Below are 21,761 nucleotides of genomic sequence, written 5' to 3'. Positions count from 1 at the left end.
GCGAGAATACCGGTTGTTGTGCGTTAACGTTAGTTCTTTGCACCAGTCTCCTACATTACCTAATTACTGCAAACTAATTGCTAGCAGTGTCTATGTTGCTGCATCACATCACTGCAAACTGCACCATACTCAGATTACTGGCATATAAGCTGTTCAGTTAGAATGTATCTTCACTTGCGACCTCACACTGAATTCACTTCTGTGCGTGCACCGCACAAGTACTTTTCGTGTTTAACTGTAATGTCACATTGGTAGCAGTGCTCACACCACATCATGCTCACACCATCTGCAGCATTCTTGCCAGCTCACCTTCAAATAAAGAGAATTGAAAAACCACCTAAAATCATTAGACTCCTAAACACCTCCCTTGCTGCTCTTACAGAACAAACTACCATCTCTCAGGGAATTATACTCAATCACGTGAGACATGCAGCCATCACTGGAATTATACGGCAGTTTCCCAAAGTACACTTTTGCGTCTCCCTAGACGTTTTGAAAGCAGACCACATTTGGAACATTCATTCCCCTGTCTGCTCTGATACAATTAGACTTGGCATCCCCGTGCGTGCATGTGTGACCAAAGTGGCAGACTGCATTCTGAACAAGAGCCTCTGTGGCCCTCATGTGGCGGCGTTACACACGGAAGCTCCTCAACATTCTCTGTGAGGAAGCAGCGGCGCCAGGAGACAGTATTGACTTGGTGAGTGACCTCCACGGCATTGGTGAATACTTCAGGCTCTGCCAGTTGATCCTCAACATAAATAAATGTAATACACTCTGCATACACAGGAAAAGAAATCCACAACTACACTGCTGATCACAAATTGCTGGAAACAGTAAGTCACCTACCGTAAAATATCTAGCAGTAACTATCCAGAGCCACCTTGCGTGCAATGACCAAAAATACCAGTTGGTAAGAAACTGCGGCAGATCTTTCCTCAGCGATTCCATAATCATATGTTTTGGGCTCCTAAATCCAAATGTCGTGCTTCCTGCCCTGTAGTATGTAGGCTTCACAACGAAAGCCTCAAAATTTTCAGTCTTTTCCCAGATTTTCATTTATTTCACAAAGACTACGTGTTTCTCAAAGTTGACAACCCAACACAAAATTAAATTGGACAAACTCTTCTACAACATGCAGCAATCAGCAGTGATTTTCTGACGACGAGTGGTGACCGCGCTAGAGCGTCCTAAAAAAAACGGTGACTCCCCAAAATTCGGATCGCGCCTAACGCCATTCACCTGTTGCACTCTGCTATTACGGCACTTTGGAACGGTACGGCACGCGTCGGCAGACGGAGAACAGCCCAGAACTCCACCTGTGTTCTTCGCATCGTCAAACACAATAGCACTCACGGCAGACATCCGCTGTCGAAACAGACGTCATATATTTTGAAATGTGTTCGCATTTATTTAAACTAGTGCTTCTAAGTGTGTGGTTGGTATCTGAGAAATGGCTAAAATTTATTTTGATATCGAAATACGTAAATATCAGTCCAGTGCGACAGAAAAGTCTAAAAATAAAGTTTGCGAAGCACACGCTACACGATGCGAAATCCAGGCTAGCCGGTACATCAAACAATTCGCCTGCGAGAGAGGAGGTCGTTTTCAATGTAATTTATACATACCATTTGTTTGCAAAACAGATAACTGAAATTAAAATATTGGTCCTGAATACTGTAAATCCTTATCTTCAAACTTGTAAACAGTAACTGCACCAGATCTGCTGTCGTGTCTATTGTGCAAATGAAGATAAAATGTAACGCATCCCGCATTGTGTCAAAACTGCTCCAAAATTCACAAGATAACGCCTTTCTGAAATAATTTACCGATTTGGAAAGTCTGAAATGATAATTTCTCAGATACATTCTGGTGTGTGGCGGAGGACAGTTTGAGTATCACAGCTGTTCCGGCCTTTTCCTGTTGCAGTCGCGATGCTAGAAATATCTTTGAACTACTCGTCTATTAAGAGCTCTGAATGGAAAGTAAGAAACCCGGAAAACATCTGGCGTGCATTTCCTCGCCATGTTACAGTTTTAGGTGGAGCCTTTAACCTGCCATCTCTGCAGTGGGCGACATAGGTGCCCGAGACTGTTGGCAGGGCCAGGGAATCGTGAGAAAGTGATCCAACTGCTTCACTCAGAAACTACCTCGGGCCACTAATCTGAGAAATGAGTCGTGAAGACAGCATCTTAGGCTTGCAAGTGACAAATAGACCCGAACTTTTCGAATCTGTTAGGGTAGAACGGGGAATCAGCTATGACAAGAGCGTTACAGTGTCACTGAATACGACCGTAAAGAGAAATAGAAAATAAGTTGAATATTATTGTGATTAGCAAGAGTGACGAGAAACAGGCTTCAGCTTTCCTTTCCTCTGCAGCACGAACAGCGCGGGTATCAGTGGAAGAAGTTGAAGAGCATTGTGAAATAATTTTCAGACAGGTGTGTACTGACCAAATGCGTTTCAAGACCGGTTTCACAGCGATGAGTTTACGGCACTTTTTTCATTTAAGTACGCGTCTGCGCGCGCCAGATCACGAGGTAACAAAGAAATTTCCGAGATCCGAACTTCATCGATAAAAATGACGCCAAAGAAACAGTTGTTTCTGGAAAGAGCACCATATCTGTAACATGTTGCATTACTCTCTACGTAACGAAAGCCTGTGTAAACATTCGGTCTTGTCTCTTAGGCAGAAACGCTTACAACACTGTTATTCCCGTGCAAACAGCAACAGGTGGCGTCAGACTGCCCGCGCAGTCGCCGAGGGGAAACTCGCAGGTGGGGGCGCGACGCAGAATGCGGGCAGCGAATCCGGCAGAGTGCCGCGCATGCGCAGAAGCAGCGGCGTGGCGGGAGCAGGCGGTAGGGGCGTTCCGACCACGGCGGCAGAGAAAAGACCGGCCACACGACAGGGGGGCCGAAACTAAAGCGGAACGATCACTTCCCGCATAAAATGTGTAATACTGTTTAGCGATTACTGCTCCAGTTGTACTCAACAGTTCCAAAGTCGGTGAAGATCGCAGACAGCAGCGTCCGGCTGCCATTTAACGTCCCAGTATTACAAAGATATTTTCACCCGCTCTCGCAGCAAATTCGCAGTTATGTCACAGCACGCCACATCTATCTAATGGCAGTCCACTATGTACTAACACTAAACATTATTTCGATAACAACCTCTGTTAAAATTAGTGCTATGGATGATTTAATACATGTAATGTATTATTTTTGCAGCAAGTCTCAATGACAGGTATGGGTACATCCGATGACTTTCAAGCTGTCATTACTATCGATCCAGAAATCAACAGCGCAACGGCAGTTCTTTTAAGGGATGGGTTTACACCTGAAAACGTCCAACTTTATCCCAGCAGACGTGCAATTGCATGTTCTGTCGCTGAGACATTCCGCTTAAATATCTACGCGCCATCCGGGACTGACGTTACACATGCACGGTCGGACTATTTTTTTAATCAGGATGTCCCACGTCTTTTGGTAAATGTGTGTATGCGAAGCACACGCTACACGATGCGAATTAGAGACTACTCAGTATATCGAACAATTCGCCTGCGAGAGAGCAGGCCGATTTCAGTGTAATTTGTATATGTCATTTGTCTGCAAAACAAATTACTCTGTTTAAAATGTTGGCCCTGAAGATTGTTCATCTTCATGTTTAGACTTCATTTACCTGTTTGATACATCTAAAATGATATATTTTCACAGATACATTGTGACAATCACAGTACCTTACAGTGGACATGAACGTTGATGCTAATTAAATTTGTTGGCCTAGCTGTGTGAACGGAACGTTCCTCTGTTCCTGAGAGTGACGGAGCTGTCAAAAACGTACGGTACAGGTCCAGCACGACAGCCGTCTGGAGGCAGAAAGGGTGCCAGCATCACAGAACCAGCAGACGGGTTCGATACGCCCGCGCATGCGCAGAAGTACGCCTTCTGCTTCTCGCTCGGGTGGCCACCGGCCAAGTGCAGAGTTTCGTAAGGCAGATTTTGCGCCTTTTGCGGTGAGTAACTCTTCACGAACACAGTAACTAAAAAAGGTAGAAAAAGAGCCGGGAGGACGCATTGTCAAAGGCGTTGCGAATGTGGTCACCTCTCTAAACCTCTGCACTCCCTCCACATCAGACAGGAGAGCTCCAAGGGAAAGGTTTTTCAGCGATCGAGTCCCGTATTTTCTGAGACAGGCAAAAGGCGACTTCGTCAGCGCAGGACATTTTAATTGTATTTTAAGGGAGACTGACTCAGAAGGCGCGACACCCTTCTGTGGCGCCCTGCAAAATCTGACTGCAGGTCTGGACACGGAAGCCGCAGCTGAGCGGCGCGCCGCCACACGCACTCACTGCACGCACGCCTCGCCAGTGTCGGCTTCGAGGCCTGGCAGACTCCACACCACAGCGGGCTGTGAGTAACTGTGCAGGATGACGACGCAGCCCCTGTCAGCTTCTCTGACCGTGACACTGTAAGTGAGAAAGTAAAAGGTCTACCTCGTCCCAAAATAATTGGCAGAGGATACTGGAAATTAAATTGTAACCTCCTCCACATAACATGGGTGAATATGGATTTTATTGCTCGCTACAAATCCTGGATTAACCGCAAACGTTTCTTCAGTAACGCGAGTGAGTGGCGGCTGAACCTTGCAAAACCCGGTGGTCAGAAATTATTTACACATGTCGCCTACAGGATTGAAGTAAAGCGTGAATTTCATTTTGAATTATTTGAAAGTTGTAAGAATAATTAGTAATTGCCACTACATCACTCAAAAAAATAATTCGATAACGTGACATATCAGACTGTAAATAATACAAAACATGTAGGCAAGTCCTAGATACGACTTACTTATTTACAGAATTTTCGTTCGGGGGGTAGTAAGCAGTTATATTATGTATAAAATGCTGCACAGGCAACCATGTCCTGCAGATAAACTCATGTGTGTTTCTGGAGAAACACTGGCCACGATAGCAGGAAAGGAACAAGTATGGGCGGACCCTTCGACTGCAGGCGACAGACTAACTGGGCGACATTTTGGAAAACAATTTCCTCCAACTGACAGCAAAGCGAGGCCGTGGAGATGGTGTAAAGTGTCTGGTAGCAAAGCTAAAAAAGAAACTGGAGTGTGGGAAAGGAAAGAAACAACATACTGTTGTCCAGTGTGTGATGTTGCGCTGTGCATGCCAGAATGCTTTGAACCATTTCACACGAAAGCCAATTACGTATACAAATTATTTGTAAAAAAATAGTAATTTAATTTAGTTGTGTATTAAGATATTTTTTAGTAAATGCCTTTCAGTTTGTTTGTTTCCAGACTTCAAAGTGTTGACTTGTTGTTCCGGTGAGAGGCAACGGGGCCAGTGTGTGTGGCGGTGGTGTTATGACGTCACCACAGTGTGTCAGCAAGAGGCGCATGCCGTGGTCTTCAGTTAACGATAGACAATCGCAAAGAAACAGCAGAGACACTCACCAAGGTCTTGGTAATACGACATTAAATAACAACCTTTTTCTTTTCCGTTATTATCACGAAATTTTAACACTGTTAATGTAGTAAACATTGTGGTATCGACAGCTACGCTGCCACGGCGCAGGTGCAAGTTCCCAAGGTGGCGGCACGCCGGGCAGCGGCCTCTAGCCGGCCGGCGCTGTGCGGCTCTGCTCTGCGAGCTCCGTTTGATCGAGGGCAGGCGGCCAACAGTGCAGATGAGTAATCAAAGACAAGATTGACAGCTTTGAAGCACCAACAGACGGTCCAAACAACACACTGAATGGGACAGATTTTCCAGCACACCGTTAATACACTTCCTACTGAAACAACTTTGCTCTCGCCACATTTAGTTTTGAAGAATAAAAATCCGGCGGTCAAAATAAAAGAACTTGTTTCTTTCCCCTGGTCACAGCGTCTACGTCGTCGTGAACTCATTGACATTGCAATGGCTAATACAAAAGAGGCAGCTGAGAAGAGGAAATGCTACAAAAGAAGGTAAATCACACTGGAATATCTCAAGTTCGACAAACAGTTTTAGTTCGAGCACATCCATTATCTGGTAAAGCAAAGAACAGGTGTCAGAAATTTGTATTACTTTATAACTGACAATTTCGGACTCGACGAATCCCACTTCCGAACGCAGGACATCTTGAAACACTCACAACGAAAGCTTCGAGAGGTCTTCATCACATCACCAATATAAAACCGTTCACTAAATAATTGGTTGACTTCCTACTCCTTAATGATGACACCACCATACCGACATATAACAATTACGTTCTGACAACACGTATTTCATTTTCTTATGACATCAACCGTTTGTACACAGTAGTCAAGCTGTTTCTATGGGTTTTCTTTCATTCGCACGTAAATGACGAAAATAATATTTTTCCTGATACAGTACTACAAGTACAAGCCATTTCGTACGTCTATTTTCACTGCCTTACGACTTTTATGTAACCGATACAATGATTGTTACAGAGCATATACCACGTCATGTTCTAACATAACTGACCCAGATCTTTAGAATACATCATTTTACAAGCAAAGGTTACGTAAAAGAAGACAGCAATGAGTTTTTCGAAGAAGAAAGGGCATCACAGAAGATAAAAGCAACATGAGAAACAGTAACATCGAATTTTGCTCGTCGTAATGCATTTCCTCTTACAGGATAACGTACAGAAGTATGCAGTAACGGATTCCAGACAGTACTGAGAAAACAGGTAGAGTACATTTATTTGCACAGGCATAACACGTACTCTCAACAATCGGAGGAGATATTTAATTTCAGCGTCTTCCACTGAGATACTCTAACACGGAGGTACAATCAGGGTTTCTTCACTGACTGTAAGAGATTTACTATAGATGTCGTATGTGAAGTGAAGACAAGGATTAATTATAGATGAAGTATGTGTAGCAATGAATTATGGAATTTTATATTGAAGATGTGATGAAATAGTAGGAAGTGAGGATAGCGAACTTTTTATGACTATTATGCAGGCGTTTATGATTTATATGAAGTGTGGCATATTGATGCTAGAAGTTGTTAGGGATTGCATGATGTTTTTAGCCTTGGTGCGTGATTTGTTGATTGTGTTTTGCTGCGTATCTCTGACGAGTGCTATTTCTAACGGCCTGTGATAAGGTGTTGCAAAACGATAATACGAGGCTATGAAGTTACGGGAAGATAAACACTTTCATTCAGCAGAATGCATCTTTTTGTGAACGGCAACGTGAAGGATTGAAGACCCTTATAGCCATGCCATGTACTTGCTTTGATCGATTTGTGACTTTGCTTGAGCTAATCGGTTTTCTTCTCATTCACAGGATAATATCATTTCTCATTGTTTTTCGCCTATAGTTAATCGACTTCATCGGTTTTCGCCTATAGTTAATCGACTTCATCGGAAAGAGATAATTTCCTATTTATTGTCATTCTGCACGTTGACTTTGCTTGTTCACAGACATTAAGTACTCGTCTTGATACTACTTAAATTTTGCATTTGGGGTAATTATAAGTAATTGGCGTGTGCATAAGTTAAAGTTTTCGGAATACATTTTCATTTGCTTTATGTTTTATGACTGACAGATGACAGACAAATGTGATAATTTCTTTTTTTCCTCTACAGCAGTAAAATATTGTTCACATTTCTTTCCTGTCCTTCCCTTTAGGCTGTATCCTTCCACGAGTGTACTCAAGTATGTAAAAACACACACTGTGCAGAAATAACTATTGTACTCTTGCATAACAACACGGGTGGTCGACTTACGCACGTGTAAAATGTAGGAAGACTGATAACAATGTTTGCCTATCGATATTTTCACAATGCATTGTACATGTAATGATAACTAAATTTTAATGTTCCTTTTCTCTCGCACAGTATAAACGTCTTAGCTTTATTTTGTTTCACTGTATCGTAACAGAATATACGTACTTAGTGAAAGCGGCACATTCGTGGACTCGAGTATAGTTATTCTCTGGACTGTGAGAAAGTTGGAGGTATTATTAACGTTTCCTTTACCACGACATGCCGCATCGGTTATCGTGATTTTGGGAGACTTGACAGACATTTTGTTAAAAGTGACATGGTGGTACCTTCTGTGAGCGGTCTGGCTCCGAGTTGTCACTGGATTTGTCACTGATACGTACGGAGTGCACCAAGTCTGCTCTCAGCCGCCCCCCACACAGTCACGATACGACGCTCTCACCTGGTGAGGTGTTACAACGTCACTAGTGCTGGAAGACACTCCAACATGTGCTGCATAGCGTGCTGCGTACTCTCAGGCCAACAGCTGCGTGTGTGAAAACCACGAAAAGACATTGCTTCGATACATATTTGCTACAACTAAGAGACAATATAATCACAACAAGTCTCACGAGATTTTGTGCAGCATAACGAGAAAAAATAATGCCATCAATGTAACCATTTTCTTCATTTGTGCACACTTCTTTCAAACGAAATGTAACGTATTCTGAGTACACCTGAACACATATGTAAACAACATTTGTAACTTTACTTGGCGTTCACCTGAGCACGAAATGGACGGAGCGTTCTGCACAATAATTTATGAGCGAGTAGGCGACACTACTTACAAAACAATTACATTACGAGGTGAGATATTTTCATCCCAGGATCTGTTTGCTACGAAAATCGTCAACGGACAGGCATCATTTCACCAACAGGAGCATTAACACACGAGGACCACTTTCTTTTTATTTAGTAGATAAATAGTTAAGTTGAGGATTTAATCAGTTTGCACATTTTTTCAATATGAACACAGTAACAGAACGTATTATCACACTGGAAGATATAATAGACACGTTATTGCTGGGAAAAGAACAACCACAAGAGAATGTGTATCGTGCGATTATCAGCATATCAATTGACTCACGTAATTCCACCGCGGTAACTGACTATGGATCTCCAGTTACATTGATTAGTGACGCAGCATGTAATAAACGCAGTCCGAATAATTCTTGCCCTACAGTCGTATTAGATACGTCTAAAGCTAGAGGAGCAGTTTCAGGAAAAGGAGTAGATGTAAACCTACAGACACACACCTATAGTCTGCTGTTCAAGTCGACATATTTTATGCAGAAGTGTTGCAACACGACGAGGTATCGACTCGCCTAATATCTGAAGTAGTGCTGGAGGGAACTGACACCATGAATCCTGCAGGGCTGTCCGTAAATCCGTAAGAGAACGAGGGGGTGGAGATCTCCTCTGAACAGTAAGCTGCAAGTTTGACAGCCGGCGGAAGTGTTTAAAATCAGAAGAGTGTTCCTGGAGCCACTCTGTAGCAGTTCTGGACGAGCGGGATGTCGCATTGTCCTGCTGGAATTGCCCAAGTCCGTCGTTGTGCACAACGGACGTGAATGGACGCAGGTGATCAGACAGGATGGTTACGTACTTGTCACCTGTCAGGGTCGTATCTAGACGTGTCACGGGTCCCATATCACTCCAGCTGCACCAGTACAGCGCCTCCACCAGCTTGAACAGTCCCCTGCTGAAATGCAGGGTCCACAGATTCATGAGGTTGTATCCACACCCGTACGCGTCCATCCACTCGATACAATGTGGAAGGAGATTCGTCCGACTAAGCAACGTGTTTCCAATCATCAGCAGTCCAGTGATGGTGTTGACGGTCGTAAAGCTCTGTGTCGTGCAGTCATCAAGAGTACACGAGTGGGCCTTCGGATCCGAAACCCCTTTTCGATGATTTTTCGTTGAGTGGTTGACACGCGGACACTTGTCGATGGCCCAGCATTGCAATGTGCAGAAATTTGCGGAAGCGTTGCACTTCTGTCACGTTGAACGGTTCTCTCCAGTCGTCGATGGTCCTGTTCTTGCAGGATGTTTTTTAGACCGCAGCGATGTCGGAGATTTGATGTTTTCCTGTATCCTGATATTGTAGGTACACCACTGAAATGGTCGTCCCGGAAAATCCCCACTTCACCGCTACCTCGGAGTTGCTGTGTCCCATCGCTGGTGCGCCGACTATAACACCGCGTTAAGACTCACTTAAATGTTGATAAGCTGCCATGGTAGCAGCAGTAACCCATCTGTGTAGATGAACTACATGCCGTACAGGAATTTGTAGATATCATTTTTATCAAATTAAAGAAAGAAAGAAAGAAAGACACATCCCTACATCTCAAAGGCAGCTTTCGAGCAGGGCATGTTCTGTTTGCAGATGAAAGGCAGTCGACTGCAGAGTTAATGGTGGCAGACAGGCGGTACTCGTTATGCTGCTGATGAAGACGAGGAGAATAAGCGTATTACTACATGACGTGTATGAATCTGTAATGAGTGAGTGAGATGACGGAAATTAATTTGTAAAAAGCTAATCAGATATAATTACTTACCAAGTAACAGAAAGTGGTTTCCAGTTATCCACATGTTAAAGACAACGTAGGTGTAGTTTATCTTCTTTTCGCAGAATAGTAGTGGCGAGGTCTCCAGAGTTGTGGTACCCGCTGTGGATGTCCTGCAGTGTAAGCCGGTGGGTGAACACACGCCGTGGGTTCTCGACCATCCGAGTGCAGACCTAAGTGAACGAGACACGATGAGTGTGGAATTACTTGTAGAAGCACAGGCTGCTCCTGCAGGGGGACCGGAGGTAGAAATTAAATTTTGACCTTCCGCTTGTAAGGAAAAATTCGAAAGAAAATGTTCGACCTAAAATGACACGAAGTGCTGATGACGTTCGGTCGTATTACCGTATATCGAATCACTCCCGTCTCCGTTAAGTATTCAGTTTCCCCTGAAAGTGTTCCAGCGCTTGCTCTGAACAAGCTACATCCCCTGAATATGTGCAAAAGTAGCGCACTGAACTTCCATAAAAACACCGAGTTGTTTTAAAAGCTTCACGTTTTTATGGCCATTGCCATTCAGCTGCACGCGCAGTACAACTGATCGAGGAGAAAGTGTGTCTCTGACTCTAAATTAAGTGGTTTATAGGTCGCTGCTCTGTTTCACTAGGGTAAGAACCTTTTCTCTAGCATTATAGAAGCAGTAAATATTTTGAGTACTATTCCACGGAAACGGTGGCTATGGAACGATCCTTCAATACCCTACGAACAGCAAAGACTTGGCTCAGAACCGAATCGAGACAGACGAGGGAGACTGGCTGCGTTGTTCCTGCTGAGCGAACACCGAAACTGCGTGAAAGAATACGGCGAGATTTAAGAAAAGGAAGTATCAGAAACATCTCAGTCCAATCCAAGAACTTAAATTATTGTGTTGTTACGCGAATGCATTCTTATGTTTAAAATGTTTATTGAAAGCAGTTTGTCGCCAGTTTTCTGTTTTCTCTATCAAGTAATGATGCCTGGTTTGCCTACTCCCAGTTCTTTGCGAGTGGTATGACCTGCCCCCTCCCTCCACAATCGCTCTAGTTTATGTCGAGGGTACTCCCTTCGATTTCGCATTCATGGGGAGAAATCGTGAGGATAAAGAGTCGTATACATAAAAAGACATCTTTCTCCGCAGAAGATTATCAGAGCCAAAGAATATTCTCTCAGAAAGTTCTCAATTTCGTACGAATCTAAAATTGGAAGCGTATTCTCAGACGAGAGAGTTTCCTTCCCACTTCCTGCCCACCTCTCTGTGTGTGTCGTCTGCCGTGCCACGTACAGAACGCACGCGTAACGTCAGACTTCATTCAGCTCGCTCAAACAGGCAAACCGTTCAGTGTACAAAGATGGAACTGGGATCATTGTGTTCTGTAAAGAGTTGCATTACGTTTAGATTTCACTTTTATGTGCGGCAACAAATAGTTAAGACGATTAAAGACAATTTGCAAAAACGCATTTTCTGCGATCGTATTGAATATAGGACTCGTACGAACCTTTTCTGTTACTGAAGTTAGGTGAACACACTATGTGAATGAAATCTTAAAATTACATCATTTTTCATCGACTCCAAACCGGAACTGTCGCAGAGTTTTCTAAGAAGAGATAATTTTGTTCAAATACGACGCAGAATGGTGTGCTTGCGTGTCAAGGACGCAAGCGATCGCCCGTGGGGTTCGTTACGAGAAGCAGATCGCTAGCTTTGTAATCAGCCAGCTGTTAATTTTTCTGATTCGTCTATATTTCGAACTTAACGAAGTGTATGATTTACGGTGTGAGAAGACATGAATATCCGGAAACGTCAGCGGCACAGGTGTTGTGTGTATACCAAAGTTTTCTCGTACATCAGTGTGAAACTTGAGTGTGCTAAATAGCAACAAAAACATTTTAATTTTCACTTCTTTTGAAAGGTCGCTCATCTCTTCTTTCATGATTTTTTGGAAGGAAATTCGCCATGCAAATAATGTTTTTATTGTAAAACTCGTAGAAGTTTCTACGGTTCCTCTCTTCTGTATTTCTTCGGGTACGTATACCTTCTTGCCGTCCAGGCAATATAAACTCTGCCTTTAATACCAAAAAGTGTGCAAAAGCTAACGTCATCAAAACTTAATCAGTTAGGTGTATGCTACAGAGCACACTTCAAAAAACGGAGAATGTTCTCTGTTCGTGATTCGCCCCTCTACTTTTATTCATACGAAATAGGAGCATGTTCTTTGTTTTTAGCGGCTTCTTCCACACATTTACTCAAGCTGAGAAATTTCTCCGCTGAAGTATATTTTCCGATTCGCTTCATTCGCACGAACCTGGGAATGTTCTCCACAATTTCGAGTATAAAGTACATTCTCCGTTTTATTCATACAACCGAAGGTCGCGATTCTGTAAGTTGCACCAAACCATGATGACGCACACTTAGAGAGGTAATTCGGCTCGAAAGTTTTCCCTCTGGTAGGCGGCAAGTACTGGGCGTCCAGCAGGTTGTTTCAGATACTGTTACATTATTCAATCTGAAGCTGCAAATCGAAATGTACAATTCTGTCCCAAACACAGCGATACTACTTGTGACGAACGTTTACCGCACTGGAGGCAATGTAGTGTTTTTCTCCGACGTTAATACCACATACCTGTCAATTTCTGCGGGTTTTCGGCAGAATCGGGTCGGGCCAAATTGGGTTGCCAATCGCCATAAACTTTGTATTAGATAGTGTTTCCGCGTTTATTTCTGTTTCCTTTCTCTTTAATCTTCTCTCCTCCCACTTTGGGATTCCGAGATGAACCCCTTTTCCTCTTCCACTTTCCTCAGCAGCGACGTCCCTGCAACAGTGCCGCTCTCACTCCAGCCTAGCGACTGGAGAACTGAAGTCGGCGTCTGAGCGAGATCTCTGTCACGGCTGGAGTTTAGCGTGGAATACGACTGAGTAAGTGCTGCCAAGCTTAGCCCGAATTATGCACAACTTTTCTCCTGTTTTTTTTTTAATTTACGATTTCCCAAGACCATTTGAAATTTAATTTTCAAGGTTACTGCGAACCCATGTGGTGATTAAAGTACTTTAAAGAGAAAGCGTGTAATCCATTTGGAGTTGTGGATGATGACAAATCGAACACCACATTGCATTCCGGCATTGCTGATGGGGGGCGCCACGAACTTGTAAGTCATTTTCAGTCAGGTATCGCGATACTTTTGACTACATAATGTATGTGAAGGCATCGTCAAGATCTAAAATGGATGTTCCAGCATCAAGAAAGTGCTTAATGGTCTAAGTCAACGGCAGACAGGTAGCAAATATGGTTTCCAGTCATTAAACAATTGAGCCACAGAATGAACATCAGTACAGTAGTTACATGTGTAATGAATCTGATCTGAAATTATACTATGGAAGATACTGGTTGACGTGGCCAAAGATGAATAACATGTCTATGTTGGACAATCCAGGTTCACAGGAAGATCATAGATACATAAAATCAAACATCTTTGGAAGAACTACGTTATCTGTGAATACATTTATAAATAAATACATATTTGGAAGAAGAGTGTTATCTGTGACCACAAGGTGTACACATGATGGTTATAGCACAAAAATATGACATAATGGCGAAGGAAATACCCACATCATATACTGGTTTAAATGAGAGAAATGTCCATCTGTCATACATAAGCACGGTACAGAAAATTGCGAAAGTTTGCCATTAAAATACTTTACGTTGTAACCGATATGTGGCAGATCACTACAGTGTCAGGCCTATGGCCTGAATGCCAAAGTTGACAGCGACATGAGTCAACTTACCGGCAGCTCAAATTCGCGCAGTGTCTATAATTCAGTTCTAGGGAGATGAGGAGCCAAGGTGACGTGGCAGTACTGCACTGGTGTTAAGGATGCGAATTACATTGGCACATGGATGATAAGGACGCCTCATTTAATGATAAATAAACAGAAAAAAAACAATGAACATATTCTAGTGCTCGATTTCACCCTCCGCTTTGACTATAGAGTGAGGGTTCACATGCACAGAATTTATTTTCTGTTGTCGACACACGTTGCCACATTGGTTGTGTATTCTTGCGGTGGCATAGGTTTGTGCGTAAAACGTCCTATATAAGTCTACAAATGCTAGAAACGTAGGTCTGCCTTTCCTTAATCTTTCTTCTAAGCTAAGTCGTAAGGTCAGTATTGCCTTACGTGTTCCAGTATTTCTACGGAATCCAAACTGATCTTCCCCGAGGTCGGTTTCTACTCGTTTTTCCATTCGTCTGTAAAGAATTCGTGATAGTATTTTGTAGCTGTGGCTTATTAAACTGATAGTTCGGTAATTTTCACATCTGTCAACACCTGCTTTCTTTGGGATTGGAATTACTATATTCTTCTTGAAGTCTGAGGGTATTACGCCTGTTTCATACATCTTGCTCACCAGATGGTAGAGTTTTGTCAGGACTGGCTCTCCCAAGGCCGTCAGTAGTTCCAATGGAATGTTGTCTACTCCGGGGGCCTTGTTTCGACTTAGGTCTTTCAGTGCTCTGTCAAACTCTTCACGCAGTATCTTATCTCCCATTTCGTCTTCATCTACATCCTCTTCCATTTCCATATTATTGTCCTCAAGTACATCGCCCTTGTATCAATCCTCCATATACGCCTTCCACCTTTCTGCTTTCCCTTCTTTGCTTAGAACTGGGTTGCCATCTGAGCTCTTGATGTTCATACAAGTGGTTCTCTTATCTCCAAAGGTCTCTTTAATTTTCCTGTAGGCAGTATCTATCGTACCCCTAGTGAGATAAGCCTCTACATCCTTACATTTGTCCTCTAGCCATCCCTGCTTAGCCATTTTGCACTTCCTGTCTATCTCATTTTTGAGACGTTTGTATTCCTTTTTGCCTGCTTCATTTACTGCGTTTTTATATTTTCTCCCTTCATCAATTAAATTCAATATTTCTTCTGTTACCCAAGGATTTCTACTAGCCATCGTCTTTTGACCTACTTGATCCTCTGCTGCCTTCACTACTTCATCCCTCAAGGCTACCCATTCTTCTTCTACTGTATTTCTTTCCCCCATTCCTGTCAATTGATCCCTTATGCTCTCCCTGAAACTCTGTACAACCTCTGGTTCTTTCAGTTTATCCAGGTCTCATCTCCTCAAATTCCCACCTTTTTGCAGTTTCTTCAGTTTTAATCTACCGGTCATAACCAATAGATTGTGGTCAGAGTCCACATCTGCCCCTGGAAATGTCTTAGAATTTAAAACCTGGATCCTATATCTCTGTCTTACCATTATATAATCTATCTGATACCTTTCAGTATCTCCAGGGTTCTTCCATGTATACAACTTTCTTTCATGATTCTTAAACCAAGTGTTAGCTATGATTAAGTTGTGCTCTGTGCAAAATTCTACCAGGCAGCTTCCTCTTTCATTTCTTAGCCCCAATCTGTATCCACCTACGACGTTTCCTTCTCTCCCTTTTCCTACACTCGAATTCCAGTCACCCATGACTATTAAATTTTCATCTCCCTTCACTATCTGAATAATTTCTTTTATTTCATCATACATTTATTCAATTTCTTCGTCATCTGCAGAGCTAGTTGGCATATAAACTTGTACTATTGTAGTAGGTATGGGCTTCGTATCTATCTTGGCCACAATAATGCGTTCACTATGCTGTTTTTAGTAGCTTACCCGCATTCCTATTTTCCTATTCATTATTAAACCTACTCCTGCATTACCCCTATTTGATTTTGTGTTTATAACCCTGTAGTCACCTGACCAGAAGTCTTGTTCCTCCTGCCACCGAACTTCACTAATTCCCACTATATCTAACTTTAACCTATCCATTTCCCTTTTTAAATTTTCTAACCTACCTGCCCGATTAAGGTATCTGACATTCCACGCTCCGATCCGTAGAACGCCAGTTTTCTTTCTCCTGATAACGACATCCTCTTGAGTAGTCCCCGCCCGGAGATCCGAATGGGGGACTATTTTACCGCCGGAATATTTTACCCAAGAAGACGCCATCATCATTTAATCATACAGTAAAGCTGCATGCCCTCGGGAAAAATTACGGCCGTAGTTTCCCCTTGCTTTCAGCAGTTCGCAGTACCAGCACAGCAAGGCCGTTTTGGTTATTGTTACAAGGCCAGATCAGTCAATCATCCAGACTGTTGCCCTTGCAACTACTGAAAAGGCTGCTGCCCCTCTTCAGGAACCACACGTTTGTCTGGCCTCTCAACAGTTACCCCTCCGTTGTGGTTGTACTTACGGTACGGCTATCTGTATCGCTGAGGCACGCAAGCCTCTCCCACCAACGGCAAGGTCCATGGTTCATGGATAGGGGGGGGGGGGGCTAGAACTTAAAACTAATTAAACCTAACTAACCTAAGGACATCACACACTTCCATGCCCGAGGCAGGATTCGAACCTGCGACCGTAGTGGTCGCTCGGCTCCAGACTGTAGCGCCTAGAACCGCACGGCCACTCCAGCCGGCTGTAAGTTTTTAACATTAACTCGACAGGCAGTACATCATGAACGTAAAACTGACCAGCAACTTACTACGGAGCAGCGACACTAAAGACACACGCAGCTAGTTTTTTACTGTTCCAAGCCACTGGCAAACAAAAGAAACACCATTTCAGTTATCGTAGCGATTTTGCTTATGGGTGATCACGAAGGAAACGACTGTCCCAGAAGCTGCAGAACACGAGAAACTGCGTGCAGTTAGACCACGTATATTTTTCATATATGTTGACATGTCTAATGAAGACGCAAAAACTTTAACATCCTAGAAGAACACCAACATCACACATTTTCGCAACTACCTATGAGCACGATCGCAATTGATTACGCGTCAGCCACGTCTTGTGCTACAAAAGTTGAGTATCTCTTACCTTTTCACCGAGAGAATTTTCTGCTGGACGCTGGAAACCGAAAATAAAAGCTTCTGTTACAGAACTCTGTTATAGAATTCTCCAAGCTTCGAATTCGCGTCGTATGCAACTCTCGAGGGCAGCGCAACAAGACAAGCGTCGCAAACCGACAGCTGCTCGTATAAATACGCCATTCAGAGAGCAATTATTCGTCGCGGGAAAACGCTCAGAGAGTAAATAATACGTGGCGGGAAAAACAATCTCGCAGCGAATATGACTGAAAGATGCGCATCAGTAGTACAGAATTTTGACATGAGCTAAAAATAAAATGTATTAACTGAAGTAATGTATAGTTTTGTAAATAGCACCGCCGATTCCACTACCCTCTGTCAACCTGTATGTTTACAGAAATAATCCTCCAAATTTTTCCAGCCATTGATATGACGCAATTTATACACATGAAAAAAAGTTTTCCATCACCTCGGTTCCGAGAGTTCCGGAACCTGTACAGAAAAATGGAATAGAGATCAACATAAACACCATTTCCGCCCCTTTTTATTGCTCATGAAAACCACACATTGCATGTTGTACCACCGTACAGCGAGACCTTCAAAGGTGGTGGTCCAGATTGCTGTACGCACCGCTACCCAGTAGCACGTCCTCTTGCACTGATGCATGCCTGTATTCGTTGTGGCAAACTATCCACATGTTCATCAAGCCACTGCCGGTCCAGATTGTCCCACTCCTCAACGGTGATTCGGCGGTGATACATCTGAGTGCTTGGTGGATCACGTCGTCCATAAACAGCCCTTTTCAATGTACCCCAGGCATGTTCGATAGAGTTCAAATATGGAGAACATGCTAGCCACTCTAGTGAAATGATGTAGTTATCCTGAAGGGAGTTTTTCACAAGATGTGCACGACGGGGGCGCGAATTGTCGCACGTGAAGACAAATGCCTCGCCAATATGCTGCCGATATGGTTCCACTATCGGTCGGAGGATGGCATTCACGTGTCGTCCAGCCGTTACGGCGCCTTCCGTGACCACCAGTGGCGTACGTCGGCCCCATATAATGCCACCCCAAAACGTCAGGGAACCTCCACCTTGCTGCACTCGCTGAACAGTGTGTCTAATTCGTTCAGCCTGACCGAGTTGCCCCCAAACACGTCTCCGACAATTGAGTGGTTGAAGGCATATGCGACACTCATGAGTGCAGAGAACGTGATACCAAACCTGAGCGGTCCATTCGGCATGTTGTTGGGCCCATCCCTACCGCACTGCACGGTGTCGCGGTTGCAAAGATGGATCTCGCCATGGACATCGCGATTGAAGTTGCGCATCGTGCAGCCTATTGCGCACAGTTTGAGTGGTAACACGACGTCCTGTGGCTGCAGGAAAAGCATTGTTCAACATGGTGGCGTTGCTGGCAGGATTCCTCCGAGCCATAATCCATAGGTAGCGGTCACTGCAGTAGTAGCCCTTGGTCGGCCTGAGCGAGACAAGTCATCGACAGTTCCTGTCTCTCTGTAGCTCCTCCATGTCCGAACAACATCGCTTTGGTTCATTCCGAGACGCCTGGACACTTCCTTTGTTGGGAGCGCTTCCTAGCACAAAGTGACAATGCGGACGCGATCGAACCGCGGTATTGCCCGTCTAGGCATGGTTGAACTACAGACAACACGAGCCGTGTACCTTCTTCTTGATGGAATGTCTGGAACTGATCGGCTGTCGGTCCCCCGACGTCTAATAGGCATGGTTGTTTACACCTTTGGGCGGGTTTAGTCAAGAGGACTGTGTCTGTGATACAATATCCACAGTCAACGTCTATCTTCACGAGTTCTGGGGATCGGGGCATGAGTTAGCAAAAACACATATTTTGCATGAAGAGGTTTGACTTGTCGTGAGCACTTCGTTCCGGCAGTTTTGAGGAAAATTAACTAATGACAATCATCGCAGCACAGCATAAAATTCGTTGTAAGACATATAAGTTGACAGAGGTAATTAATCCTGCCACCTTATACCACTAACAGATTAATATACTGATCCTGTGAAGATATAGGACACAGGCCAGGAGAAAGGAGAGTAAACAAATTAAATTTAAATACCATCATAGTTGATATGTTACGGTTTCCAACCGGAGACATTCCAAAGCATGTTTAACCGATTTATTTTTCATAATGCGGGGCCACAGTCATAATATATTTCCTTAAAGTCAGTACCGCCATTAGACTGTCGTATATTGGCAAAATGGTATAGTCAGTGATGAAACAAAGCAGTAGGCTTTACCAGAAATACCGACCCTTAGACAATGTGTCTAATAGTGTATTTTAAATACGAGAGCATGCCATCTTAGGCACTGTATAACACTTAAAACACTTGATAATGGCACTTTGAAGCCGAAATTTATCTTGTAAGTGTAAATGTAACACCAGATAAACAACAGTCTAATATCGGTACTGACTTTAAAGAAAGGTTTAACAGAATTCAGCACTTGTTTTACTACAAGCAATGACGACTATGGCGTTTGGCACATGGCGCACAGTACGACCTGAATGCGAAATGAATCACCTATCAGCAGCTGGAATTTGAGCGAACGCTACCACTTCATTACAAAGGAGACGAGAAGTCAAGGAAATGTGGGAGCACTAAACTATTATTAAGAATGCGAACTGCACTATCACAAAGGCGATAAAGCACCTCCACCTTAGTTAACGACACTTGAAGGGACCATACCGTGGTTCAGGTCGAAAAAAGTCGATTTTCGGTTTTCATCATATTTCGATAGATTTAGGTTTCATTTAAAAAATCTGAAAAGGATTGTGCTGAAAAAAATTTTTTTCGAGCATTTTCCTACCACGTGTGTTCAAGTGCCACGCCCACTTTTCTGTCACCCAATTTTCTGCATATATTTTAGATCTTTATATCCCCTACATTGCACGTTAGGATCTTTTTTTTACTTCCGAGCGTGTTGGCCATCCTTGGAACGCAACAGTCGGTGTTCTTTTGTTTCTGCTATCTCTAAACAACCCATTTTCAAAAACGCGGTTAGTTTTGTTCAAGTGTGATTGCGAGTAGTTGTTATAGAAAACTTGCAGGTATACTATGGGCAGGCAATTAGGAGAAATAAAGAAAATCTGTAGGCAATGAAGAGAGATGTTTGGGCCACATTCTTCCGTAAGTCCTCTACTGATGATAGGCCATGTCATGGATTGTGTCCATCAGGAGAAAATTCGTGGTGCAGATATAATAGGGCTCAGGCAACTGGAGAGTCTTATTCTCACCAGCATTTTCTTCCTGCTCCTGTTATTACAGCAATTAAACCTATTTTCAGAGACTTGGCTCATCCTGACCTTCTAACGAAATGTCTGCGGGGGCAGACACAGAACCCAATTGAATGTTTCAACAGCATAATTTGGAACCACCTTCCTAAAACTGTATTTGTAGGCATGCATACGATGAAAGTAGGAGTTCATGATGCTGTTATTACATTCAGTTTGGTAATATTGGAAAGTATTGAGTACTGGAAAAGCTGGGAATTAATCCTGGTGAAAATATGATCACTGGGCTGCAACATTGTGATAAAATGAGGATACCCAATGCAGACAGGTCTGCAGCTAATATGGCCAAGAAAGCTAGACAGACATCCAGCAAGGTGAAAAAGAAGCTGGAAGACCTGCTAGAGGCCAAAGAAGGGCCATCATATGCAGCAGGACAGTTTTAATTAGCTGTAAATAACAAATTTCAAAAGTTTTTTTCTTTAAAGTCAATTTTCCGCAAACTAAAATTTTCAGTACATATGCCCCTTATATCTGAAACTGCCATAGATAAATGAATGAAATTTTCAGAGACTCTGCATAACATAAAAAGCCACCTCTGGTACTCCATTCATTAATATTTCCCCATTAGAAAGTTAACAAAAATATATTTTCTGCTGAAAAAACTTAATATTTTTTGTTAATAAATTTAAAAAGTATATCTTGAAGACTATAAAATGGATAAAGTAGATTTTAGTACAGTTGACTCTATTAGCATCATGGAACATACAGTAAAAATATTAACGTCTTGCATCAAATAATTTATTTCAGAAACGGGTCAAATACTTGCCTAAATTAACATGGGTTAGATAGGCAGGGTGTGGTCCCCCTGAACAGAAAAACAATTTCGAAAGGCATTTCCTTCCAGGAACTAGACAGCTATGATTGAAATGGCAAATAAGCGTTCTGTCGAAAATAGAGAATAAATTCTTGCTTCCGTTTCCAACTGTCGGCTTCCACCAATGACGTCATACCTAAGTCAAGGTCGCTACTTACAACGTTAAGTGCCCACCGCACCCCCGTCATAATTAGTGGTAAGATGGCCCAGTGGATAGGATAGCCCATCAAAAACTGCACACAGACCAATCATGAAAACAGGAAGACGCTGTACTGGACAGTGGAAAAAAAAGCAAAATAGAAAGAGTGAACGGTTGAAGAACAAGAAGTGCAACATAGGGCAGCCTGAAACATTGACGGCGCCGTGCGAAGTCATCATGGTGAATGACTGTATGGTGCGAAAACTGGCAGTTGACCCT

This window comes from Schistocerca cancellata, chromosome 11, assembly GCF_023864275.1.
Source record: "Schistocerca cancellata isolate TAMUIC-IGC-003103 chromosome 11, iqSchCanc2.1, whole genome shotgun sequence".
Lineage (NCBI taxonomy): Eukaryota > Metazoa > Arthropoda > Insecta > Orthoptera > Acrididae > Schistocerca > Schistocerca cancellata.
The sequence above is the reverse complement of the archived record's forward strand: the minus strand, read 5'-3'. Positions refer to the sequence as shown.